Source organism: Helicoverpa armigera, chromosome 15, assembly GCF_030705265.1.
Source record: "Helicoverpa armigera isolate CAAS_96S chromosome 15, ASM3070526v1, whole genome shotgun sequence".
Classification (NCBI taxonomy): Eukaryota; Metazoa; Arthropoda; class Insecta; order Lepidoptera; family Noctuidae; genus Helicoverpa; species Helicoverpa armigera.
In genome coordinates, this window is record NC_087134.1 from 1,680,972 (window position 1) to 1,697,896 (window position 16,925).

A 16,925-nucleotide genomic window follows, 5' to 3' on the forward strand; every position below is an offset into this window, starting at 1 on the left:
CTCATCTTAAACATTGGTCTTATTGAAAAATATATTTATTAAGAAACACTTTTAGGCACTTTTAGACACCGCTCTGAATTCATAAATATTCATAAACCTCTCAATATAGAGCATATTTTTTTACATTACAATGCGCTATGCATTATGCAATCATGCTCATTACTCGTAGGTATATTGATCTAACTTGGGAGTCCATCTACAAGTAATGTCTACAAATGATTTACCCAAAACTTAACCTTCTGCAAAAACCCTGCACTATTGTTGCCTCTGTTACAAACAGCCGCGGGGGTGAGGGACGACAGGCGGGGAGGGGCGGGAGGGGGAGGGAATAATGACGTCAGCCAAAAAGTAATTTTCGCGGTGACTTGCTCACCGTCACTTGTTTCTAGTCATGTTGAAATGCAAGTAATTAACTATTTTGTTACGCCTGACCTTTGATAGGTCCCTTCCTAGTTTCTTTTTTGTTTTTAGTGTAGCTTTTTAGTAGGTAAGGAAGTGGGAGCTTCGGTTTGGAAATGGAGAGGCTTCTAGATTGTTACGTTGGTGAAGACTAAAAATTTTTTAAAGTGAGAATTGATCAAGGGATAAAACAATGACAGGCCAATGAAGTTACATGATTCATAACAGAACAGAAATAATCTACATAATACGAGTATATAAGAACAGAAGTAATCAGAATAATAAATATATATGTATGTGAGATCTGAAAGCCTTTCCTTGAATAAATAAAATAATATTCTTTACTTGCAATGCATCTCAAAAGAATGAAAAAAAAAAACTGTGCCGAATAAAAATTGATATGGAAATTCTGTAACTACTCGAAAGTTATATGTATGTCCCTTTTCCAAAAAAATAAAATAAAAATTAACAAATATCACAAAACACCATCCGTTAGCACAATGCAAGAGGAAGCGAATGTTCTTCTAATTAAACGTTTAAATCGTTCTCAGGAAATATTAACATTGGGCTGCGGCCACTAATCAAGATAATTGCTGACACGTTGGGCTCAGTACTGGGCACCAAATAAAATAAAAAAGGATTAGGATATAGTGGAAGAGGAAGCGGGAGCGATTATGTTTGAGATTTTTTTGAATCGTGGTGTTTGTGCGAGCAAATGAGCGAATGCTCATTCAATCACCACATATTATTTTGAGAGAAAAACACAAAAATGTTCTATACATTGTGTATTATGAAAATGTATTTTTGTGAACTATGAAGTTTAAATAAACAAACTAAATAAATGACCACTAAAACTCAAATTCTTTTTAAAAATAATAAATAATGAAAAAAATCAAGTATCTCTCTCAATTATTACCACTTACTAAGGTACCTCTTGTACAAATAAATAAATAAATTGAAATATCCGTTAGGGAGCTATTATACCATAGACAGACTGACAGACAGACACGTCAAACTTATAAAACCCCTCTTTTTCCTACGGAGGTTAATAAAACATGAAGGAAAAATAAAGAATGTTCCGTCTTTAACTCAACCTTGCCCTAGAAAACGCGAGGCTCCTGGTAGCCATTTGCAGACCTTTGACAGTTGAAAAGAGTTAAATTGTACTTCGACATACCCAGTTCTACTACTACTACTAGTTACTACTAGTTAAAAAATATAAGCAGATGTAACGGTTGGAGCAAAATGAATATTTTATCAGTTTTTTACAGAGTGGCACATAATTTTTCTCTAATGTGATGTGATATTACTTTATTCTGTAGTAACTTATATTATGCTAAGGTTAAGTTTAATGTAGCGACAAAAACGGGTCTATCGCACACACGCATTCCAAAAGTTTTATTCCAAACAATCTTCTTTTCAAACAAAACCTTTTTACTCAAACCACATCTCATTTACTCCAAAAAGGTTCAAAAATAAGAAGGTCGTCAATCGGCCCACCAAGTTCGTTCCTCACACCAAAAATAAAAGGGCCCTTAATAAGACTTGGCGTCCCTTTTAGCGCTCTCAACAAACAGCCTTTGTTAAGGTGGGTAGATTAAAATTATCAACGTATTTACCGTCCACTTTTGTGGTTTTATTTGCTTATTCATTATAAAAAGTATTTCTGTTGTTACAGCGTGTGAGTACTTTATTTTGATGGGGTTAAGGTGTTTTATTGTGTGTTGTGATGACGATTTTGATAGACATTTGGATAGACACAATTGTTTTAAGTAGCTACTTTTATTTGGTTTTATTGAGGTATTGTGATAGGAGTAGTGGAAAATTGTTTGGTTTGGTAACCTTGATTCTATGAAACTATTTCAAACCTGTATAAAGGATTATAGAAATATATAGGCATATACTAAACATGTAGGCACCCGCAATGTCGTTCGCTTCTTGGGACTTCTTCATGTACTGGGAATAAATGAGTCTTTCTCCGTCTCCTAAGTTTTATCTCAATAAGTTTTGCTATTTTTGCGTGAAAGCGTAGCAAACCACTAAATTTCGCATTCATAGTATTAAATGGATTAGTAAAGTTGACTTTTTGACAAACATTTTGCAATTAGCCTACCAATTTATTTCGCAGAATTAAAGTATTAACGTAGTCCCAAGTAAAATATAAAAGCACACGCGTTATTTTAATCTTTATATTCAAGAAAAACAAAAGAAAACACGTACTAAGCCGCCCAAAAACAATAATTTACAATAGTCTAGAAAATTTTCTATTGCTTTCAAGATATTGGACATTCTAAAGATTTATGTATGTAGTTATAAGCCCCTAAACCCATATTATGTGCTGTATTAGTTTGTCTTGCCCCGTTCATATCTAGGACAATTTTCAGGCAAAAAAGGGGTCCAATTTGTAGGGCGTATTGGGAATAATTTAGGGTTATATATTTTTTTTCTGGCTTAATGTATCGGGGTAGTTTTTGTACACAGACAATTTTGTGGGAGGTGTCTTGGGGATTTGCGGAGAAGATCGTTGATTACTGTTTAGTGGGCAATTTTTGAAAAATGTTGCTGATGCTAAGATACTGTTTGATATTCTGAAAAAACTTGATATAAGTCCCACTACAGAGCATAAGATTTCTCTCATACACACAAAGAATGAGCGTTAATAAAAACGCTTGAACAAGGGGGATATTTCAGAATATCAAAACCCGCCAATGGTGTCCAAGCTACTTGGAAAGTACGTATTGGTCCTTGCCCGACCGGAATCGAACCCATGCCTTCATACTTGAAGGGCTGACACTCTAACTATTAGGTCACCATTACCGCTTTTACTCTTAAGATAAAGTATCTGCAACACTTTCCATACTCTGTACACTTATAAATAATCTATTAAAGATTTCTCTCCAAACCTGTCCTCTAAAAATATAACAACACACGTTTTAACATCCCACAATATTCCAAATTAAAAATTCAACATGCGTGCACACTTTCGTTTAGGAAACACGTATATTCTGACCCCTAACAAAATGAGATACCCACGTCACTTTAATTCTGAAACGACCAGCTATCCTGACCTCTCATCCTTTGACCTTACAATAGAGTTTGAGAGAAAACAGTCGAAAGGCCAGGGATCTTGGTAAACTGGCCGAAGCTTGGTCATATTGTTACAGTGTAATAATGTCACTTTGTATGTTTGCTTGTAAAGAGATATAAGTAGTTGGGTAATGTGTGGGCGAGTAATGCAATGTCACTCAATTTTGCGGTTTTATTTATAATTCTGTTTTTGTTATTTTAACTGTTATGTACAGAACATTTTAGTCTTTTGTTTCTCTACGTTTGTAGTTTGAACTTAATTCTACAACCATAGTATAAATACTGTCATAATATGTTTATATAGAACACCCACATCTAACATTAATTCTTTCTTTAATAAATTGGAATTACTATTGCATAAATTAAGATATAAAATATTAAGTAAAAAATTCATATTAGCAGGTGATTTAAACATCAATACTTTATTAAAAAACAAAAATTCACTTACTTTACAGAATATCCTTGCAAATTTTAATCTAACTTTACATATAAACGAGCCAACACGACAAAATAACTGTATAGACCTTATAGCAAGTAATTACGAAGAGGCTCATGGTACAATTCATCGGTTCTATCTATCTGATCATGACACTGCGCAAATGTTAGAATTTCCAGGAAAATGCGATACCATTTCGAGTTATTGGTATGCGAAAAAACGTGATTTCAGCAAGGAAAACATTGAAAAATTTCTTTACTATATCTCACAACTATCGTGGCAGGAAGTCTACTCCGAATCAGATGTAAATAAATCATTTAATATATTTCATGAAGACCTTTTATTGTACTATGAATTATGCTTTCCTTACTACAAATGTAAAATGACTTCTAATAGTAAATCTCCTTCATGGATCACTAAAGGACTAAGGAAATCTAGTGCAATAAAAAGACAATTAAGGTTTAAATATTATAAATATAAGAAACAAGATATACTTAATATATACAATACTTACGAAAAAGTGCTAAAGAAATGCATCACATGGTCAAAAAGAAATATAAATAGAAAACTACTTTATAGTGCTAAAAATAAAGGAAAAGCCACTTGGGATGTAATAAAAGATAAAAAAAATAGTATCAATTCGGTCAACAGTATAAAATCAATTCAAAAAGACAAAAACACTATTTACGATCCAACTCAAATAGCATCATTATTTAATGACTTCTTTATCAATGTAAGTAATGGGAATTATTTTCCGTCGCCTAGAGAGCAATCTCATAAAATAACAATAGAACCTAATGATAAATCAATATTTTTAAAACCAACTTCCGAAACAGAAATAATAAATATTATCAAATCGCTAAACAACACTAAAGCTGTAGGGTATGACAGTATCACTACAGAAATCATCAAAACATGTGCTCCTATCATTGCTCCGGTCCTCGACCATATAATAACAAATTCTTTAGTTCAAGGAATATTCCCTGATAAACTAAAGCAATCCATTGTCAAGCCATTGTTTAAAAAAGGTGATAGAAATGAACCTAATAACTATCGTCCGATTACCCTTGTGCCAATAATATCAAAAATTTTTGAAAGAATTGTGTACAACAGACTATTTGAATTCCTAAATAAGCATAATATTATTAAAAAAGAACAGAATGGTTTTCAGCACAATAAATCAACTTCCCTAGCTGCATTCTCCCTTATTAAAAATATATCTGAATACATCGATGAGAAAATTCCGGTAGTAGCCATATTTTTTGACATGAGTAAGGCTTTTGATTTTGTAGATCATGAGATCCTACTCTACAAATGTGAAAAATATGGCATCAGAGGTGTAGCTCTAGACTGGATAAAAAGTTTTTTGTCCAATCGTAAACAATGTGTTGAAATTACTAGTTTAAATGATAGTCATGAATGCAATGCACACAGATCATCATACAAGGTCAACAAATATGGTGTTCCACAAGGGAGCGTTCTAGGCCCCTTGTTATTCTTACTATACATTAATGACTTACCAAATTCAATAAATTGTCAAAGTGTTTTATTTGCAGACGACATATCCATAATAGTACCGTTTAAGGATAAAGAGACAACTCACGAAATTCAGATAAGTAACGAAGTAAAATCAGTGTTAAGGTGGTTAAACGCAAACAAATTAAAAGTAAATCTTTCAAAAACAAAATTCATAAAATTTGGCACATGTAAAAGTAAACAGTTTGATAACAAAGCTATTAAGATAAATATAGAAAATGACAAGATAGAAGAAGCTGAAAGTATAAAATTTTTAGGTATGATTTTGGATAGTCTTTGTAACTGGAAACAACATATAAATGAGGTTAGTGTCAAATTAAGCAAATTTGTCTACGCCCTTAGAAAGCTCCATACCATATCTGATCAAAAAACTGCAGAAATAGCATATAGAGGCTATGTGGAATCAATCCTAAGATATGGGCTAATAATATGGGGAAATTCGACTGATGTTAGCCAAGCCTTTATTGCGCAAAAAAAATGCTTGAGAGCTATTTGTGGAGTGAGCCCACTTGAATCTTGTAAACCTTTATTTAAGAAACTAAACTTACTAAATATTTACATTAATTGAAAATAAAATAAACTTATATATATATACAACTTAAAACTAATATAGGGCATCAAAAAATTGCTCCTCATCGCTGTCACTGGGTAATGTACCCAAAAGACTGGCAGCATTGCCACGTTGGATGGCAATGCTCAACCTCTGTGCGAAATAAAAGCCAGCCTTTGGGTCCCGGGAAGTGTCAACCAGGCGCTGGGAGATATCCCTGGCTGACTTTGACTGGCATGTATATTCTTGAGGTATCAGTATTTGTAAAAAAATATAACGAATTTTTTAAATTCAAAGGGGATCATGTTACTAAATACAGACCAAGAGATCCTACCAAAATATTGATTCCTTTTTGCAGAACAACCCTACATAAAAAGAATGTCTATCACATGTACATTACAATATTTAATAAATTACCTAAAAGCCTAAGAGAACTCCCCCTTAAATATTTCAAACGGAAGCTAAAGAAATGGCTGATACACAAGTGTTTTTATACGCTAGATGAATTTATGCAATGTAAAATTGATGAATATGATTATTTGTAAAACCAAAGGAAATGTAATAGCTGTTGTATATTTATATTAATTAATATTAAGTAGATTTTAAGCAACTATAATTTAATTATAATTTAAATAAAAAAAAAATGTAATTATTAATATTAATATTTTCATAAAAAAATAAAGTATAAATATTTGCATGCCAAGTTAGGCAGAATGTAGCTAGAACTTTTAACCATTGTAAAACCGGGTACCACCTATGTTTTAAGCAAATAAATGTTTCTTTCTTTCTTCTTTCTTTCTTTAGTTTACAGTACAGATGTTTTATTTTACTTCGGGAGTCTTATTTGTGATTGCAAATGTACATACATATATTGCCTCGGCGACTTGGTCACTACTGAGCGCTCCCAACCTTACAATTGCTTACCATAATGTAGCATGCCAGTGAATATGCATGTATGTACATATGCATACACACAGATACAACATTTATTACAATTTTTGAACCTCAAATAGATTCCAAACCTGCATTTTCTCAACTCAAGCAGCTTCGCGTTAGTTTTCAATATAGTATATCATCATACCAAACAAAAGCTGACCACACAAACGTTCGCAAAGTCCATACATAGTTTAATATTGATAGTCAGGGAGTTAACCCGTAAAGGAAAACCGATACACCGCTCGTTCGTACAAAGCTATCTTTCATAAAAGATTAGCCGACAAAAGAATTACGTATCAGCGCCTTCGTGACTCTCTGATATCTTTTTGCTAAACTGATATCTTTCCTATCTTTGTGTTCTTAAATTATGTATGCGCTGATGTGAGATTTTTGGGTCTCACGTGTGTGGGATGAAAATTGTTTTCTTTCCCTTCAAGTTTAAGGAAGGAAAATTGCCGTTTAAGGTGCTAGGAAAAGTCAAACAATCAGTACAGTTAATGTTACAGTCTATTGGTCTTTATCTATTCATTGAAAGACGTAAAAGAAAGAATATGTGAAGACCTAATATGATATGAAATTACAAAGATGTCTTAAAAAACAACTGCAAACCCAAACCATATTCAACCGTAAGAAAAATTCCATCTAATATTTTATCTCAGGCCGAAACGCAGACTTTCCAAAGCCTTTCACACATGCTTACAATGTACGAATACATCCACGTTTTTACCAAAGTCTTTGATATTATAATTTCAAAGAGCTAGGTCCCTAGCTCCCTGAGCAAGCAACGTACGGTACATCTCAAAAGCTGAATTCGGAAACATGAATACGAGAAATGAACTTAAAATAATAATTTGCTAAGTAAAGTTTTTAGAAAAGTTCTCCAGTTTTTGGTGCTCATTTTCTTGGTGGAGTTTCGAGTAAGCCCTTCTGAGGCTGTTGGTCTTTTTCTGTGTACTCGTAATTATTAACTTAGTTTGTGCTTCGAAGTGGTTTGGAAATGGAATGTTAGGATTTTAGGGCTAGAAGTTTAAATTGGAGATTTTTTTCTTAAAAAAAAATCTTAATGTATCCTAAAGACCAGTGATTAGGTTGGGTTTTTACATATTTTTGTATAAGAAGAGACTTATATGCAAATGACTGTAATTTGCTCTTTTGTATGAATTGGGAACCACGAAAAGATTACCTAATAGTAAAGTATTCACTTCTACTCAAATAATTTGATTACGATGCTCACTCATATCTATTGTTTTAGTCTTGTAACAGGTCAAACCGAACATAAAAATCCCATAAAATAAATGTAACTCTATAACATCTGCATGCGACACTTTTCCAATATACTGCATTCTCGAGACGGGGTTAACTAAATTTTTCAATGCCAAAAACCAATCGGCTCTCATACGCCTAATGCAGTTTCTACTATAAATCTCTCAGCTCCTCACGGCCATAGGATTTTCAACTTAAACGTTATAACATTAAGAGGTAAAATTGGATATCAAGCGAAGGGAGATGGGGCAATAAATACGTGAGTGTCATTGATTTAAGGGTGGTTTTGATGTGATATTAAAATAAAGGATTTTATCACCTGATTACGGTTAAGATAAGTCGTGGTAAACAGGTTTATGAGTCTATTTTCGTAAATATAAAGGTTCAGTTTATTGGTTGAGGTAATGGTTATTTTTTATGTTTTTTAAGAGGCTTTTACTATCAGACTTAAGCTTCTACAGAATATATAAAAATATTACAAATAATATATCCAGAACCTTGTGCTCTTACCACCATTAAAAAAAAACAACACATTCCCACAGTCACAACCTCGACAGTATACACCAATCATTTTCAAAATCTCACTTATCCGAAATTGCCCCACTTTGCCCCCTCATAAATCGGGGAAGGCCCCCCTTCGCCCCATAAGTCGAACACACTTCAATCGTAAGACATTACCGTGAAATATTCAGAGTTCGACACTAATCGTATATAGGAACGCAGCACACGAACGAGAAATATTGCTTGCTCACTGGTTTTTCTTATCCAAAATCAGTTTCACCCTTTTCCTAATGGAGTTTCGGGGAGTTATGTACGAGCGTAGCTAGATATATGTTGGGGTAATCACAGAATTAGGTGTTCCGAGGCTTGGGGTTGAAAAAGTAGACTGACTGATGAAAATTGATTAGGTAATCAGATCACACTAATTTTATAATGGTCAAAGTTTGTGTGAATGTTTGTTTGTCACGCGAAAAGAGCAGAATGGATTTTTGTGTATAACTTTAAATTTAATAAAGGTATTTATACGAAATAATATAATGGGCGCTTTCATCAGTTACGGAAAGTGGTTTTCTTATAACGTAGGTGAAACCGCGGGGCAAAACTAGTACGGAAAATGTAATTATAATTTATTTCCTTCACACAAAGTTCTAAAACTTTAAGCTCAGATTTCTAAGTTAACGCGCTACAAAAGCGTAAGTACGTAACTTAAGTTATAAGTCACATTGCCAGATGTCTCGAGATGAAGTCACGGATGCCGACATAACTCTACGCGACTGTACTCGTATGTATATTGTACAGTCATCTAGAAAATACTAACTTGCAGTACATTGGATGTATAGCTCTCTCATGTCTGCAGTTTCACATCCAAGATACATATATTGCGAGTTTATTGTGGCTTGGGTAGTGTGATGAGCGGAGCGGGTGAACTAGTGGATTGAGAAGCGGATTTTTATGAATAAATTTCTAATACTTGCGGGTTGCGAATACTTATAAAATTAAGCACAACTTCGAAAAACTCACATTGGTATTTGTCAGATTTCTTGAGAAGCCTTAAAAATTGATTAAATTGATTGTTTAGTAAAAAACTTTCTGCAAACTTTTTCTTGACAAATTAAATTCTACAGTGTATACCAATATATATTTTCTAAGTATATCTTAGACACCATTGGCTGTGTTTCGGATGGCACGTTAAACTGTAGGTCCCGGCTGTCATTGAACATCCTTGGCAGTCGTTACGGGTAGTCAGAAGCCAGTAAGTCTGACACCAGTCTAACCAAGGGGTATCGGGTTGCCCGGGCAACTGGGTTGAGGAGGTCAGATAGGCAGTCGCTTCTTGTAAAGCACTGGTACTCAGCTGAATCCGGTTAGACTGGAAGCCGACCCCAACTTGATTGGGAAAAGGCTCGGACGATGATGATGAGTGTATACCAATATTGGTCAAGTTTTCATACCTACTAAAAATATAAGAAAGATTTTTCCCGACTTTTGTAAATCTTGTAAAATAATTCGTGATCATTACGATCGCAAGGCCTTTCGCAGTACCTGATCACTGACACATAATTATTAAGTAAAATTTTAAAAAGTTTACCTACCTACTTCCTTATTTCTTTCAAAAGCAAGCAATACTTTTAAAACAAAAGAGCTGCAAGATAAACAGTTGCAAATAATCCTTATTGCACTATGTCCGCTGCACTCGGCAAATGGCTAGTCCGTACAGAAGTATATATTATATAGACAATATTATATTGTCCGTGTGTGTAACAGAAGTAGGATCATAGTCTACAATAGTGGTGAGAATTGAATAATGTGGGCTGTAGTTTTATTTAGTAGTTCTGGGTAACTGGGTAGTAGCTTCGTGCTTCGGAAGTCACGTTCATTTGTGGGTGTCATTTGTTCATCTTTGTCAGTCGTTGTGAGGAGTGAAACTTAGCTGAAGACGTCAGATAGGCAATTGTTCCTTATTCTGGTACAGGTAAACTGAAAAACGAAGCCCATATAGTTGAGAAAAGACTAGGTAGATTATGATGACACTGGCTAATCGCAATATGGGTTTCTTATGATAATGTGTTAAGAAACGGACATTTTATGCACTATTTTTTTGTCGATTTTCGAATAAATAAAGAGATTGAACAAAACTACAATTAATAGCATCACTTTGAGGTATTTTTTTCATATACTAGATCTTATATTCTGTAAGCGGATCACAATGTATTATTTTTGCAAATCAAACGATTTTGTAAGTGTTCTTTTGATAAGGTTTCAGACAGTTTAATACGTTTATGTTTAAACTTAAATGTCAAAAAATATTTGCTGAAACCTACACGATTCTGTCATTGATTGTACAAGTACATAAGACATATACACAAGTTATGAAGTTCAAAGGATTTTCAGTTTATTTTTGAAATATTATTTTCTTTACAGATTTTGTCTCGCCATATAATACCTCTCTTTGTATGGATTTCTTCAACAAAATCCCATTATCTCTACTATTGAATTTGTTTTCATTATAAAGGATTATGGTAAAGAATTGAAAGGCAAGAGCACTTACGTATGCAGTGGTTTTTATCTCAATTCGCTTTTACTCTGAAATATGAAGTACCTATGTGTAATTTCCACGTTGCTATTAAAATTTACCTGGCATTTATTCTGTTCCGAGTTCACTTAGTAACATTGTTTGTCTTTTTTTTCTCATTAAATTAGAAGGTAGGTAATAATCAGAAATTGCACATTTTGACAATATTAAAATCTGCATCATTGTCTTTTCCCTTTTGAAAAAAAAGATAGCTTTATAGGGTCGGGGAAGCATAATCTTCTTTTTCCATTTTTCTCTATCTGAAGACACATAATCTATCCATTGCTAACAAACATACAAGTTTCCATTCATTTAGTCTTTTACACACTCCATCCATCCATCGTTTAATGCCTTTCTATTTTCTATCCAAATTCAAGGCTTTAAAAATAGCCACTTACAAAATTAAAGTTCTATTACACCAGTCCACAGTTTCAACTTCAAAACAGACTATAAAAATGCCATGCAGTTTTCAGAAATACTTAATACGTAACCCGTTATCCCCGCTCAGGGGCTAGGCTTTGAATCCCAATCCAATCTAGATTAGCTTTAGGCTAGACTGTGAGCGTGTACGTAGGAGGACCTGTATACTGCAAACTTTTAGTCCGCTGATAGTTTGTTTGGGTTGTAAATAAAGTAGGAAGATGAATGGTAGTACGCACATTACAACGATTAGGTATTAAAGAGAGGACTGCAAACTTTGATTGGATTAGGTAAATATCGCGACATTTATTAGCATTTATTAGCTTGTATTAATGGTGTTAACACGACTAATAAACTGCATAATACATTAATATACTTATAAATACATATTATGACGACAAGACCACAGCCCACAAGCATACTTATCACACAAATGTTGATCGTACCGGGAATCGAACCCAGGACCGCAGTCCGGCATGGTGATCATTACGCCAACGAGGTCTTTACTTAAGACTATTAAAAAAAAGTTGCTTACGATCGGATCAACTGTCGGCCGACTGTTCAGTTTTCGGTGTGCGGCCTCCCTAAGGCTAGACTCTGAGCGTGTACGTTATAACACCTGGAATTGCTTGCATGGCACCGCTAGAATATTAAGTTGTGATGCGATGAAGCTGCCTTATAATTGTTGAGTAGGTTTTCGTGTTTTTGATGCACAGTGTTACTTGAGGATTGTTACAAGTAGTGCTTTGTTCTTTTGGAATTTGTAGATGTGGCTAAAACTAAATATAGGTATTTATTAAATAAGACAGTATTTCTATCTGTCTATCTTTTTGTTCGATTTCCACGACAAAATCCATCGAGTTATCAACATTAGAAAAAGGATTCAGTTTTTTGCATGGTCTGATGAAGATATTATCATGTTATTGATTTAGTAAGTAGCCAGAATGTACAATTTTAAATTCCACATATGTTTTTTGACGAAACAAAATTACATACCTACTTGTAGCGTCACAAGTCGGTATTAAAAGTTTTTAATACTTATTTTACAAAAAAAACACTGTTTTTATAAGATGTTAGACATTTTCATTGTGTATCAGCTTTCAGTAACGTACCAAAGAAGATCTGAATTAATAGTGTCGCACCATTCACAAGTATTTCTTTCACCACTTGTCTATGCCATCCTTCAAAATACAAGAGAATTGACATATCAATATCCTTACAATCTTGCAGAGATTTCCATAAACTCCGTAGCAGACGAAATATCAATATAATTGGCTGACCAACAGTGAGAGTAAGTCGTGCGTGGATTAACTGGATCTCACACTACCATACGACACCTTACATAGACCGGCGTTCTATGAAATTATGAAACAAATACCCATTGCTGTATGTATATTTATTGGGCATCCTACTACTATTAAAATCGCGAAAATTTGTAGGTATCTAATATCTATGTATGAATGGATGTTTATTCCACTTTCAAGCAAAAAACTTCTGAATGAATTTTAATGAAACTAGGAAGTAAACTAGGAAGTATAGCTTTCATACCAGAGTACACTATAATATGTCCTGCGCATGCTCCTTATATGACAACACCTCCTTATGTGACAATCGGCTACGAGGACATCACCATCATATCAGAGTAATATATGGGCTACGTTTTATCCGACAGTGATAACAGCTGAAACCACTGGCAAAAGCTAGTGGCCTAATATTATGACAACGTGAATATATAAAGCGTTGTTTGCTCAACAGATATTAGTACGTGGTAGTGTGAGTTACAACTGAACTGTTCGCACGACCGGCGCATTTTGGTTAACTGAGAAAAGGCAATAAGCCGACAGACCGTTCTTGTCCAAATTACTGTAGGGATCACCCTAACATATTATTAAAGTGTGCAACTTTTATATAATAGACTTTTATACGGTAAAGAATTGGGTTGTAAAGGAAATAGTCAATTGTTTTTGTCAGTTTTTCTCACTTTGGATTGTATGTATGAGTTGAGAGTTAACTATCGAATCGGCTTTAATTTGCTAAGGTTCATTACAATGTTTTTGTAGCTCACTTATCATCGTTAAATACGTGTAAAGTGGAAATCTATACTAATATTATAAAAGTAACTTTGTCTTTCAGTGTGTCTTGTTTTCAGTTTTGATACCAAAACTATTGAACGTACATAAATGAGGTACGTAGACAGTGCAGAGCTTGAGAAAAGACATATGCTAATTGGTACTCAGTTGCGGAAAAGTGGTTCTCCTGACAAGTGGGTGAAACCACGGGGAATAGGGTATAAAATAAAGCCTTATAATTAAGTATCTATCTCCAGCCCCAGACCCTTGAAATCAACCAATTTACAAGACCTAAGATATAAAAACCAGGGACAAACTCTCAACAATCTAGCAAAAAAATCCCAGGTAGGGTTCCGTACCCAAAGGGTAAAACGGGACCCTATTGTTTCCGTTCATCCGTCCGTCTGTCACCAGGCTGTATCTTATGAACCGTGATAGTTAGAGAGTTGAAATTTTCACAGATGATGTATTTCTGTTATAACAACAAATACTGAAAACTAGAATATAATAAATATTTTGGGGGGCTCCCATACAACAAACGTGATTTTTTTACTCATTTTTGCTCTGGTACGGAACCCTTCGCACTTGGTCCGATTCGCACTTGGCCAGTTTTTTCCTTTCCCAACTCCCAGATATGACACGATATATATTATCTATGTACTCCTTATTTCCTCTAGATTATCATGACGTTTGATGTCTAGCAGGAAATTAGTTTTGCATGCCCGATTACGTAAGGAGGCTGGAACGTTAATCATATGTTTATTCTCGCTGAGATCAGGGGGTGAACAGGATTGGTGTTTTTGATCTTCCGAGGTGTTTGGGTGGGGATGATTTTGATTTTGGTAAGTAGGTTATTGTTCTTCAGTATAATGTATATGCATTGCTATTTATAACATAAAATCTGCAATGTGATTAATTTGTCGTTGATTTTTTTTGCTGACTAGCTGGATTCCGCAATTTGAAACGCGTTAAGTGTTTTCTATGTCCACATAAAATGTAAGCCATGTCTCCCGAGGATAGTATAATATCCCAATAGTGAGAGATCTTTTCCAAACTGTCCAGTAGTTTCTGGGAGAGGTACATTTAGGTTACAAACAAGCAAAAAACCTTAATTTTATTATCAGCTAGAGGTTTTATTCAAATTGAACCCTGTATAGGTACTACACATGGGTCGAAGTTTCAATCATGTCACCTAATTAATATACGTAAGTACATATATACACTATTATTATATATAGGTAATCTTATTATAATTAAGTAAATGTTACCACAAAGCCTGCTTAACCAGGCTTTACTTGGCAACGAAATTCTCAGATCTGATAATAAACTTACCTAATTATAGCGATCCAATTGTCTGTGATATTTGCTAGGTAATAATATGTTATAATACAATAACATATCAAGGAAACTAAAGCTCTTTAGAGCTGCCCACACTGCAAACTTTTAGTGGGCCGATAGTTTTTTGTTTGAGCTTATAAATCAGTAGAGATGAATGGTAGTATCTCAATCTTTGATTGGGATCAAGATTCTCTTTTATATTTGAGAATCATTGAGTCAAGTCACCTGTTTGACGATCTCGATGGCGCAATGGTCACCATGCCAGACAGCCGAACCTAAGGTCCCGGGTTTGATTCCCGGTTCGGTCGCCATTTGTGTGATGAGCATGCTTATCAGTTGTCTTAGCATCCATACCTAACACAAGTTAATTTACCATGAAGCTAACCGACTGTGTGTGAAAAGGTGTACCGACATTAAAAAAACGTATGGGCCGACTGTTTAGTCAGTAGTGTGTACTTTTAAGAACCATATAAGTAATAAATTATTCTGGTCTAAGCTGGAAATATAGGACACGTGTTAGAAGAGTCCACGTTCAGGCAAAGGTAGTCCATATGCTATTTAACTTAAGCCCTATTTTTCAGTGTAATAACTCGAAATGAAAGGAATTCCCTTGTTTCTGACATATTTTTAATTGAAGCCATATTTCATGGTACTTTTGGTGTACAATAATACTGTAAGTAATAACCAATACTGTTTGTGTTTGTTACTCTTTTACGCTAAAACTACTTGATAAACTTAGCAGTAATGTACCTCTAGCTTATTGATGACAATAATGTATGGGCTGCTTTTTATTGGGAAGAGGTTACCTTGGGACCGGGTGACAGGTATTATCATATGTATAATTATATCAACATGTACCAAAGTAGAAATTATACAATGCATCGTCCCCGGTACATTCTTACATAAAAAAATATTTACTGAATAAGCTACATACACATTCTAGTACCACAAAAAATATCACCAATCCACACTCAACTAACCACATCTCAAACAAAAAAAATACACATTAATATAAACACATAGATACTGATTGAATACCAATCCCCCAGAGCATAAAGGTGCGACACAACTTAATTACAACAAAACACTTTATATATACGTCACTAATTAAAAAGTAATTGGTCTCTAGGGACAGCCCTAGCGACCTCAGACGGAATGAAACCAGCCTTAATTAAGGGTCGCAGTAGACATATGTCGAGGTACCCTTTTCATTGTATGTGACAACCCTGGGAGGTGTGGCCGAAAAAAAATGCTTCCGAAAATCAACTGTGTCGAAGGTGTTGTGTTTTTTGGTGGGGTTAGATATTTTTGGTAAAATATGAGAAAGAAAGAAAGGGACACTTATTTGCATAGAATATTATAGGTGGTGCTGGATTTTACAGCGGTTAATATTTAACCTTAAGGGATAAAACAGTGAAACAAGGCTTTTGTATTAACATATTTATGGAATTTATTGTTATATTCGGTACACCATGTTTTCAAGTATATAAAAAAGATATTAATTCTAAATAAAGACTAGCGGTCATAGATATAACTGACCATGCAACTGTACAGGACTTATTACATTGTATAACTTCTTCTTTTTAACACTATTATTCTTATTTGGCGTGCAAATAATAATGTGTGTTTGTCTTCTCCAACAATATACCTACCTTTTTCAAAATATACTCGAATTATTTATACTACTATTACAAAGCTGCATAGTTTGTTTGAACTATCTGATCTCAGGAACGAATTGACTTGTTGCACAAGGTCTTTCAGTATTAGATAGCTCATATCATTTATTTAAAACCAAAACATAATATTTTAAAACATTTA